Source organism: Porites lutea, chromosome 9, assembly GCF_958299795.1.
Source record: "Porites lutea chromosome 9, jaPorLute2.1, whole genome shotgun sequence".
NCBI classification, from domain to species: Eukaryota; Metazoa; Cnidaria; class Anthozoa; order Scleractinia; family Poritidae; genus Porites; species Porites lutea.
In genome coordinates this window covers 13640369-13651991 of record NC_133209.1, presented here as the reverse complement: position 1 = coordinate 13651991, position 11623 = coordinate 13640369, and the positions used below count along the sequence as shown (strand labels likewise).

Genomic DNA, 11623 nt, shown 5'->3' with positions numbered 1-11623 from the left:
GAGAGGCGTTTGAGAGAGCGAATGGTAGAAAACTTCCCTGCATTGGCTACAGCGGACCTGTCAAGGTAGGAAATGTTTCTTTTCCGATCGAGCTCAAGCAAGTGGTAAATGAATGTTTTGTGGGGGTGGGGTCGCAACATTTACTCGCCTAATACATGTATTGTTAGAGAGACAGGACTCATACGACGTAGTTGTCGTCGTCGCATGTAAAGCTCTAATAAATGGGTGTGTTTTAGATCCTTACTACACTGTACTTGCAATGCAGTTCTTTAAAAATACTACAGTAAAACCGGTTAAACCGCAATGTGCCGCGTGTGTTGTAGTAAGCAAATGCGAGCCAGGCGCGCGCGTGTATCCTGCTGGTAAAGGGGACCACGCGCCATACAGCAAACCCTTTCCATCCAACAAGTTGTGTCTCTTAAAAAAAAATAAAGACACAATAGGAGCAACAATTCGTTTCATCGTCAGATCGTTCCACTTAATAGTCATATCGTTCCACAATATAGCCAGAACTTTTCACGATTCTTTACGCCACAAGCAAAAACAAGCTTGTCCTTTAAGCAAGTACGCCAACAAAGCATTCTTCACTTTGAGTTTTGAACTAAAACTGTGGAACGATCTGACTATTAAATTGAACAATCCGACTTGGAAAAGATTTGACTTAAGAACAAACAAATTGCTTAATAATAATAATAATGACAACAAAAACAATTTTATCAAAAATAGTATTTTTATTGATAACAAAGCAAACTAGTAAAAACCTATTTACAATTATCAGCTCAAAAAACTGTTCAATGAAAACACAATCTACAGTTCCTTTCGGTTAAAAAAGGGAAATTTTAATTGTCATGGAACTCACCGATTTATTTGTGGTTCTTATTTTTGGCAGAATTCGTTTTTATATGACACTAAGTAGAGGAAACGAGATGGTGAGGGTGGGGAACAGGATCCCTACAGGGAGGGAATTGTTGTCCTGGTACAAGAATGCCTCTTCCCGAAGAACGTTCTTCCTTTTAAAGGAAAGGACACATCAAGGTAGGAGAGTTCTTATGTTAAAAAATATTTATTTACTGTAAATGATTGTCATAGCATTGAACTAGATTTAAACCACCCCTTATTCAAAGTGCAAGCCCTTGAGGCATAATATCTATGAACATCTCTGTGCCTCTTTACAAGTGCATTAGGAGGATTTTTAGAATCCTGGGAGGAATGTGCAAGTTGCCACATCTTCTTAAAGTTTTTCCTAAACTGCATGGATCTGAGATAAATCAGTCCAAATCATCCCTATGTTGATAGGTTCTTAACATTTCATCAATGACTCATTGTGCTGAAGAAAAAATAAAATGAATTTGGAGTAAATAATTAGGAACTGCTATCAAAAAACACAGTGTTCTCCCTAAATTTTAGCTTAGCAGGTAAGGGACCATTCATGGCCAGTAAGGCAAAAAATATCTCGGGGGGGGGGGGGGGGGGGGGAAGGGGTACTGGCATGAGGGACAAGGCCCCGCCCTCTAGGGGAAATTTAGGAGCTAAGTTCTCTGAAACGTCATTCCCTCATTGTAAGACCTATTTTATGCACCTCGGCCGTTGTTATTTTTAGATGACAATTTAAAACGTTCAATCTCAATAATTTTACACTGTCTGCAACGTTCTCTTTCCAAAATGCATGGCCCATAAAAAGAAAAGCTGTGTATACTTTAGTACTTTTCCATATATATTCAATTTCCTTGGGAGAATCAGATCAGTTCACAACTTCCCTTTTTTCCAAATCTATCTTATTTAAATTGTAGTAAACCTTCAAGCGGTTGCAGGTAGTAAGAAGTGTTGCTTCAGGCCCTAAATTTTACCGATTACCACCTGATAAGGAGAACACTGCAAACAGCTACAGTGCAGATAGAAGATAATACAATAGGGCCACAATTTTAATTTGTATTCCCTTAAATCTAGCTATAACATCATATAATGTTTCACTTTCTTGCGTGCTTACAGAGAGCAGCGCTACAACTGTGGTCCCTGTATCTTCTGCCACATTGTCAACTGCGTCCACATCAACCGTGGTCACTCCCACGTTTTCCCAGTCACGTCCCCTTCCATCTACTGGATGTAAGTTGAAACTGTTGTGTTCCTGTAGTCTCTCATATAAACTGATAAAACTACAAAAAATAATGAAAAAACAAAGTTGTTTCTTTTTAAGACTACAATTTAACCAAGGATCTTGCACTACACATTTTACTCAAATCTTAGCCCAGATGTAACTACAGTAGATGCCTTTTACCTGTCAGAACTTTTACTCATATACACTGTGGGCCCGTCAGCAAGCCCTGGAATTTCAACTATCATGGATAACAGTTTTTGGTTCTCTGCTCAGGGATATAGATCAGTTTTACAAATTTGGGAAAATTTGGAACCTAACTTATAATGTTTTCGAGTAATGCACAACTGTATTTTTTTCTTGGCACTCATGGAAGCCCTAAACCTGACATGCAATGCACTTTAGGAGAGACTGAAGGCTGCAGATAATAGAAAACTGATATACATGTACTAATCACTTTCTAAGTATAAGCCAAGTCATAACTATCGAATTGTTGCAACCATAATATTTCAGGAATTTGGGTGGGAAAACAACAAAGGCTGAAACTGTCACTGCATGTGGAACCCATTATTTTAAGATCACACTACACTCTACCAAAAACTAACTTTACTGCACTGAAAACGATTATTGCTGTAAAATTTAGGGATTTCCTAGAATTCTTAAAACTAAAGCATCCAATTATTGTGGGAGACAAATAAGTCTTTTGTATTTAGGGTGGCCCCCTGACAACTCCAACAAAATCGTAACATCTTAAAATCCCATTAATACCTCTAAATTTAAAGCCCTGACAGAAAAAGAGGCAACAACTTTGTTATTTTTCCAGTCGCAACAAGGAGGTACCTGGCAAGGATGGCAACATCAGCATCCACATCCACATCAACATCAACATCAACATCCACGTCCACGTCCACGTCCACATCCACATCAACACCCACATTACAGGAAAGAGGCGATGGTAAGAACTACATGTACAGGTAGCATGATATTATGACGTGTACAACATACACCCTTGATTTTGTTGTCAACTTTCGAAGTACCTGGTGGGCATGTCGACATATTGGCAAATTACCCTAAAACTGAGGGAATTCAAACAAAATAATAATAATTATAAAAACAACATACAGCTGTACACACTAGAACCCTAGTAATTTGAACTCGGGAGGGAAAGGCGAACCAGTTTGAGTTAGCGAGGGTTTTGAGAATTATCGGAGGTGACTGCAAAACCAATTTTCAATTTTTAAAAGTTGATACATTGTAGTTACTGATTTTACACCACTTCAGTGTAGAGTGCAAAACGTGTGACTTATTTCATCAGAAACGCTAACATGATCAGACATTTTTAAAATGATAAAATGTGATTTGTAATACTGCTAAAATCAAATTCCTCCATGGTGTAGACCTGATAAGTGCATGCAAGTTTTAGTTTTTTCTTCCCTTATACAACAAGAAGAGGTGATCGAGGGAGAGGACATTTAGTTCATTAAGTTAGTGGGGAATTTGAGTTATCCAAGTTGGATTTAATCAAGCAAAAATGAATGAACTTGGGGTGAACTCCAGAAATTGGACTTGCTTTGAGTTTGTTTGGAGATGGAGTTATTCCCTATTCAATTACAGGGGTTCTACTGTAACCAGTACACTAAAACAGATGTCGGAAATCTACCTTTTTTCTACATTGTAGTTTCCTCTGGCCTACCAAGTGAAGATGCCTTGGATGGTGAGTCAACAGGTCCACTATTTTGATACATGTACAACAACCATTATCAATCTGTGAGTTAAAAAATAATGTCCATCATTGACAAACAGGGTGTTATTATTATTTTTCACCTTTAAGAAATGTACTTACAAATATAAATTTATTTGCTCAAAAAGTACAGGCACCTGCCATGTATTGTACGGTCTCATTGTATTTTTGATTATCAATCTTACTATGGTGGGTATGTTATACGTCAGATTTGATTGTAGGTTGTTTTCCATTTAACCTAGGTTGATTGTCAATTGAGTGCCAACCTGTGTTTAAAAAATTTCACCTGAAATCAAATTTCAACTGTAACTTGTACATGTAAAAACTGTTGTAAACTGCCATAACAATTAAGTGAAAAACATGTGTTAATAAAGCGAATAAAGAAAGAAATTTTTGGTAGCAAAAAAAAGTGCTAGAAAAATGACCACAATGCATTAAAACATACATACATACATACATACATGTAAAACTGTTGTCACCATGGTGATGAGATGATATTATTACTAGTTGACAATTGCATCAACCTACCTTGCAAAAATATGGTGATATACATGTATGCCATAAGTTGAATGACTTTAACTACTTCAACAGCATCAGATTTACTGAGAACTCCTCTTGACGAAGTGATTGAGGTAGCCCCTACAGAAGGTAAGATTTTTTTATTAATCTCAGCTCAGCCTGCGTACCCTTGAGGTACCACAAATCAAAGAGTCTCAGATTAGATATAATATATATAGATATAATAATAATAATATAACATTTTTGTATTGAATTAGAGTACTACTGTCAAATTCAGAAAACATGCCCCTCCATGTATAAGCCCCCTAAACTGATAATGCAACAAACCCTCTGTTAAATCGCCCCTTAAAATATAAGCCACCCCCATACCCCCCACCCCCCACCCCCCCACAACGCATTAACATGGACATGTAAAACTGTTTTCCCCATGGTGTTGAGAAGATATTATTACTGGTTGACACATTGCATCAACCTACCTTGCACAAATATATATGGTGATATACATGTATGCTATAAGTTAAATGACTTTAACTTAACTTCAACAGAATCAGATTTTTTTAAGAAGTCCTCTTGATGAAGTGATTGAGGTAGCCCCTCCACAAGGTAAATTGTTTTTTATCAATCTCAGCTAAGCCTGCTTACCCTTGAGGTACCACTAATCAAAGAGTCTCTGACTAAATATAATAATGTAATAATTAACATTTTTGTATTGAATTTAAGTACTACCATAAAATTCCAAAAAATAACAGCCCCTCCATGTATAAGCCCCCCAAACTAATAAAGCAAAAAAGCATCTGTTAAATCGCCCCTCTAAATATAAGTCCACTTGATGAAGTTATTGAATTAGGCAATCCATTAGGTACATTTTTTAATCCTGAGTCTCAACTAATACTGTCTGCCGGTAACCAGGGATTTTCCACACTATATATATATATAGCATATGAACTATTCACCTGGGAAATGAAGGGATACAACCAATAGATGTTTCATCTACCTTCTCAATACCCTACCTGTTAATTGTGTGTATGGTGTAATGTCACTCAGCAGTGCGAGATGGAACAGCAACAGTAACAACAGCAACAGCAACAGCTGCAGCAAATTGTACAGCAGGTATGTGATACAGTCTGAACATTATTATAAACATCACCAGGGTTCCTCCAGACTTTTGGATGGCCATAAAATTCAAGACCTTTTCCAGACTTTTTTCAAAACTTACAATAATTTATTTTTTGTAAACTTGAGGTTATCGAACAGATGATCATTAAATGGAGACCTTTTTAAAATGCAGAAAAAAAGATAGTCGTGGTGCACTGCAAACATAAGAGCAGAATTGAATAAAATCTCTTCTAAAACATTTGTCTTGTTGTTCTCAAGACTTTTTTTACATTTTCCCATGCAGACATAAATACATTTTCAAGACTTTTTCCAGGTCTGGACAATTGCTGGGCAAATTTCAAGACTTTTTCAATAATTTAGGACTCTGTACGAACCCTCTGATGAGATGATCCAATGAAATTGGCTACTGCAAGAAAATAATTGGCCCATTAGTACCAAAAGGTCTTGTGACATTTTTTAATGAAAATGAAAGTTAATTTGCCTTCAAAAAACCATTAGTGGGTCACATCTTAAACAAAATCATAGTGATTGGTTTTTCAAACTCATCATTTTCTTAAAATGAATAAGTTCATAGCCAGTCACGTGTCAAGCATTTAACATTTAACAAGATACAAGCTAAAAGTAGTTTTTGGCCACCATGTCATCCCCTATGGTGGCCAATACAAATTATACTGTTTTGTTGAAAAATCAACATGCCTTAAAATATCTCAGTTGTATGCATTTCCTCTCCAATTTCAGGTGTAAGATAATTTTTATGTGCTCTATCAATTTTTAGCATCAGCAAGATTCCAACTCATTGTTTAAAGAAACGATTGGTCACATGACCTCTTAGTACGAATTGTAGTGGCCTGTTAGATCACAATCACAACAGAAGTAGGATGAAGACTTTGATATGTACAACTGTAAACGTGTAGTCAACAACTACAAGACACCACACCACCATTGTAGAATTCTAAATCCTATACTAAGGACGCTATCTATTAAAGCTCGAATAAGTACCTGCCCCCTCACTCATGTATTTTTATTAAGTTCTCGTGGATTAATTTTTTTTGCTGTGAAAGCTAGGCACTGGATATTTTAGTGCCATGAACTGTTATCAGCTAATTTAATGTCAAAATAAAATCTTGTTAAGATTTTAAAAAAAGCTTCATTTCTCTTCATCACCCCATTAACCTAAGAAGGAATTAAACACCATTGTATTAGAAACAGGGTAACAGGGTTGGTAAAAATCAAGTTTTGTATATAAACCCTCCCTTGATATGTAAACCTTATCAATAGGACTTTCCTTATTTAAGAATGTAACTGCTGCTCTCTTTAGGTATCTCTGGTACACCCTTCTATGGTGAAGGCACCAAAGGTAAAATAATATTACTATTTATCACAAAATGAACATCTAGTGCAATTGTTATGTTTTGATATTTTCTTGGCACAGGTAAAACACCAATTCTGTCTTTGTTTGACAATAACTATCATGCATTAATGTATCCATATAGTTACTTTAAAACTTCACCAATACATAAGGTCTTCAAAGAAATTTTACCAGGACTTGCAATGTAGAGGATACTACATGGCCATGCAGAAAAAAAAAAAAAATAATAATAATAATAATAAATAGAATAATATGAGTGAGCGCAGCAATCTAGTGAAATATTTCTTCAACAAGAGAAGAGAAATTCCGTTTCTCCAAGGGGCCATGTAATGTCCTCTTTTTTATATCAAAACACCAGTGATAAACCAAACAAAAACGCTTAACAGTCTTTTGCCTCGAAAGGCGCCAATTTTTATGTTGCCATAGCAATGGTGATATCAATTCACATGAGAAGTTTTTTCATGTTTTCGTGCGAAAGCTCACCTGGTATTTTTAATTGGTGTTTATATAATAAAAATGAAATAAGGACATGGTTAGTTAGACACCCATCATCCAAAACATGCTGATGTGTATAACGTCAGTTACATTAGAAGTTTATTGATCAGGGTAAACGTGAGTATATATAATACACCTAGTGGTAATTATCAAACTAGCATTGCTTGCAAAACAAGAAAAAAGTAAATGACTGCCATGCAGTTAATGAGATTTTTACCATTTTTATCAAATTCTGTTTCATTATTTTTTTAATTAGTGGGCACAGTAGTTGAAGACCATTCCCCACATGGCCTGGGAGGTAAGTCAAATTATTACCATATTATTACCAGAAAGATTTCAACCTACGTTCTTAAAAGTAAAAATATTTTGAGGAAACAAATAAAATATATCTTCAAGGTTTCAGCTGTACACATGGGCCCAAATATAATTATTATTCATTCAAAATAACCAGTTTCTGATTGGTTAAAACCACACACATAACATAAATTCACCATAACCAGCTACTGTGGACCAAATTTGGCAAGAATTTTGTCATATTGAAACAATGTTGTCAAATGATCTCAAAAGTGTAGCCAGGTTGCAGATTATTTAACTGTTGTCCAAAAAAACCTGAGGACAAGGTTCATTTGTTTAGGTTGTGAGAAACAAATGACCTAACAGTCGATGGCTGAACAGTCGGCAGAACATTTTAACCATTTTATGGCGAAATAAAGACATCTGCCATTTAGAGTACCAGTATATCTGCAAACTTGGAATTTTTTTTGGAATGAATAATATTATTGAATTTGGCCTTCATAGTAAAATGAAGGATTCTGCAGATCTCGGAGGGTGTTATCGGACAAGGTGGATAACACCCTCCGAGATCTGCATATGTGGATTCTATTCATAGTGCTCCTAGGTAATACTTAATGTCCAAAGGAAAATTTTCTTTTGCAGAGAAAACCAACGTGACCTCCAGAACCATTGAGTTGGTACGCTGTGAACAGCGTTTATTGGACGCCTGCCAAGGAGAGGACACCTCCATGCCATGCTTTCTTGTTCACTCATTTGAAGAGGTAATTCATAACTACAACAAAACCCCATTTACACACACTAAAAAAATCGGCACGGCATGCCAAATTTTTGGCAGTGTGCCTCATTTACCCGTGCCGAGACAACCTCCAGGAGGTAGTCTCGGCACCCCTAAATTTTTGAGCACTGTTGCCACATTACATTTGAGACCGATACGTTTACACGTCAAAAATTGGGAGTGCTGTGCCTTAAAAATCATCAGCACCGTGCCAAAAATTTGGCGTGCCGTGCCGATTTTTTTAGTGTGTGTAAATTGGGTTCAAGATATAGGTGGAGCATGTTTTAGCCTTGAAGCAAGTTATGAATCCAAGCTTTACGTGATAAAAATTCCAAACAGTAATGTTGTGGATGCTCAGGCCTGCATTGCTGAACTCACTGAGTTAGAAAGCATGACAGAAGACCAGGCGAAGAGTTTAATCAACTCCTGCCTCCCCAAGACCTGTATTTGAGACCCTCTTCCAGCATCAATACTGGAAGAGTGCATGGACGTCTTGTTGCCTGTTTTAACTGAGATGATCAACATATCAATTGGAAACTGCTAATGTGCCGGTGCAACTTAAGGAAGCTATGATAAGGCCTAAGCTAAAGAAAGAGTCCCTTGACCATGAAGTGTATTCCAATTTTATACCCATCTCTAACTTAAAATTATGTTATGTCCAAGATGATAGAGATCACAGATGACGTCAAAATATGGTAAAACAAAGAAGTGTACACGAGCCGCAGATGATGTACAGACCCAGAGCAACCACGAATCTATTTGTTTTATATACTGTACACATACCTGCCTCGTACCGCTTCACTGTTCGAATTTGTGCTGGTTTAGGCCCAATCGCTACTTTTCGTCTCTGCTTCCTCTTTTTTCTTTATCTTACTTGTAAGCTTATACGGTTTTTTCGGAAATTTTTGGAACGTCTTTTATTGCTCAAAGCAGAATAATGGGAACAGCGAGTCTCTCGTAGCGACGACACACGATGGCAACTGTTGTGAAGATTTCTTGTAGTTTAGAGATTCTCAAGTTGTCATGAGCTCTTTCTGTCTCCGTTTCTCCATTTTTCTTCTTTGTAAATAGCTCCCGTGGACTTTTTTTTCGAGGCATTAATCCGACAAAACCGCGCGCCACGTTGAAATTACCATGTACCCGTACTCTAATAGATCATACGCAACGACCAATCACAGCCCGTAGCATCGCATCATAATTATCGCGCATATATTATAGCGTGATTAAGTTTTTTATGTCATACCAAGATTAAGCAAATCACTCGTGACAGTTTCCACTCTATACTGCCCGAGAGCAACACCTAACTGGTATATGTATTTTACCATACTTAGCTTTGCTGGCAAGCACGGGAAAATGCCGTCCCAATAGTGGTAGTGACCCTCAACCCCCAGAAGCAAAACAATTCTGGCAGGAAGGAGATTCTGAGGTGAGCATGTACAAAGGAACAACACATCTAACATGAAATCTCAAATACTGTTCCCATTAGAAAGTACATTCAATTTTATAGAGTCAAGTAGAGGCTGTTTCCTTTTGGAACACAGCAGTGGCGGATCCAAACCTCCAGAAAAGGGGGGGGGGGGGGCAGGGCGGTCATTCGGACCATGACAAAAGTGAAAGGGGGGGGGGGGGGGTTGGCCAACCACCCGGGCGCCCTCTCAAGGAACCGCCATTGCACAGTAGTAGTGCACTACATTCAAATGTACTTGAGCTATATCTTAAATAAAAGTTGATTATGTATACTCTCTCCTCGCTCTAGTAGTTTCTTCCTTTTAAGGAAGGGACAAAATGCTCACTATCATCTTTGACCATTAATCATATCCTCACTTGACAGGGGTCTCCGATACCTAATGGGACAAATGACAGGCTCTTTTTATTGGATGGCAGAGACATCCTCCATCGATGGCCGGAGAGGTAAACGATTTGAATTTGCATTATCGGTTATCAAAACTGATATTGAAAGTGCAATTGTCGGTGCAGACAGAATGAAAAGAAAGTCATGAAATAATTTTCCTACTCTTCCCTTAACTTTGTTCCAAAAAATGACCATTGGTCAAAGGTTATACTGAACTGCGAGACAGAGGAATCAGTCTAGTGAAACTAAGTAATAAAAAACATCCAGTAACTGTCAGATTTGTGCCTTACAGTTTGTACCATGTTTGGTGTGCGGTACATCGCCGACACACTGATGATATTGTCGCCATCATCAACTTCGGCCACACCCACCTTGATGAAGGAGTTCCAAGGTAGGTGAAATAATTAGCACCAAGACAATTAACTCTCGTATGGAATATGTATTCTTTCATTTGGATATTCAATATTTTCGTTTTTGGTTATCGCGTTCTTCAAAACGCATCCTAATCTGGTGTGCATGTGGCACTAAGGTAGAAATGTTCTAGCTATCACGGGCGACTGCCAATTAGCCGCCTCTATTAACTATATCAGGGGCACCTCGGCCGGGAAACTGGACTCCTTTCGACTCTATTTCGGATCCGTGATCTTTGCGTAAAATTTACGTTCGCAATTAAAATAGGGGCAATGTATGAAAGGTCGCACATAAGTTTAAACTAGAACCCGGCCAACTTCACGTTTAATCTCAACACTTTATATATTGCCTCAATTTCTTTCACGATAACGTGATAATAGCGTTAACGTACGTAGCCAAAAACGCGTCAGTGGAAATCAAACTTAAGTGAGGAACGCGTATCCTCTAGTTTAATACTAATCAGTAACCGTAACCCAGTACTAAGTAAACGTTCTGATTATTTGTGTTTTGTGGGGGTAATCACTAATAAATTGGTGTGTTTTTTGGCATGTAACTGTCAGTTTAAATACATGTACCCGGCTAAACTTTAATTTGTTCTCAAGACCAGGGAACACTGAAAAATTTAGAGTCACCCCAGCTGTTGGGCATAGTGTGTCGTTTAGCCTTTTTATTCAGAAAGGGAGGAAAAGTCAACCTTTTTTATGTGTATTTTCAGACAGCAACATAGACACACAGAAGCTCCGGAAAGTGATCTGTGAAGCCATGGAAAAATGCCAGCAGTTATCTGCGGAGAGGTACGTTCCTTGTTTATTGAGACAAGATATCGCTAACAAAACAGGAAAGAAATCCCAATATTTCACTAAAGGCTAGATTTTTTTATTCCTAAAATCGGCGCTGAGCATGATGCTTTATCTAAAATATAATTTTAGCTATGGATAAAATGAATTATTTAACCACAA

At 37.5% G+C, this 11623-nt stretch overlaps 3 long non-coding RNA genes across 4 annotated transcripts; 1 reads left to right on the top strand and 2 right to left on the bottom strand.

The window, feature by feature from the left end:
• Positions 1-711: 711 nt before the first annotated feature.
• Positions 712-2986, bottom strand: LOC140948300 (uncharacterized). The gene is made up of 2 exons (XR_012167024.1): positions 2933-2986; positions 712-2153 (listed from the first exon to the last, which is right to left on the bottom strand). It is a non-coding gene; the product is annotated as an uncharacterized lncRNA (long non-coding RNA).
• Positions 2987-3024: 38 nt separating this feature from the next.
• On the bottom strand, positions 3025-9496 carry LOC140948302 (uncharacterized). The gene is made up of 3 exons (XR_012167025.1): positions 9185-9496; positions 3753-3857; positions 3025-3168 (listed from the first exon to the last, which is right to left on the bottom strand). It is a non-coding gene; the product is annotated as an uncharacterized lncRNA (long non-coding RNA).
• On the top strand, positions 7576-10312 carry LOC140948303 (uncharacterized). Of its 2 annotated transcripts, XR_012167027.1 has the most exons (4): positions 7576-7630; positions 8269-8387; positions 9733-9827; positions 10233-10312. It is a non-coding gene; the product is annotated as an uncharacterized lncRNA (long non-coding RNA). The 2 variants fall into 2 exon arrangements; XR_012167026.1 differs by lacking the exon at positions 7576-7630 and having other exon boundaries at positions 8211-8387.
• The last annotated feature ends 1311 nt before the right edge of the window (positions 10313-11623 follow it).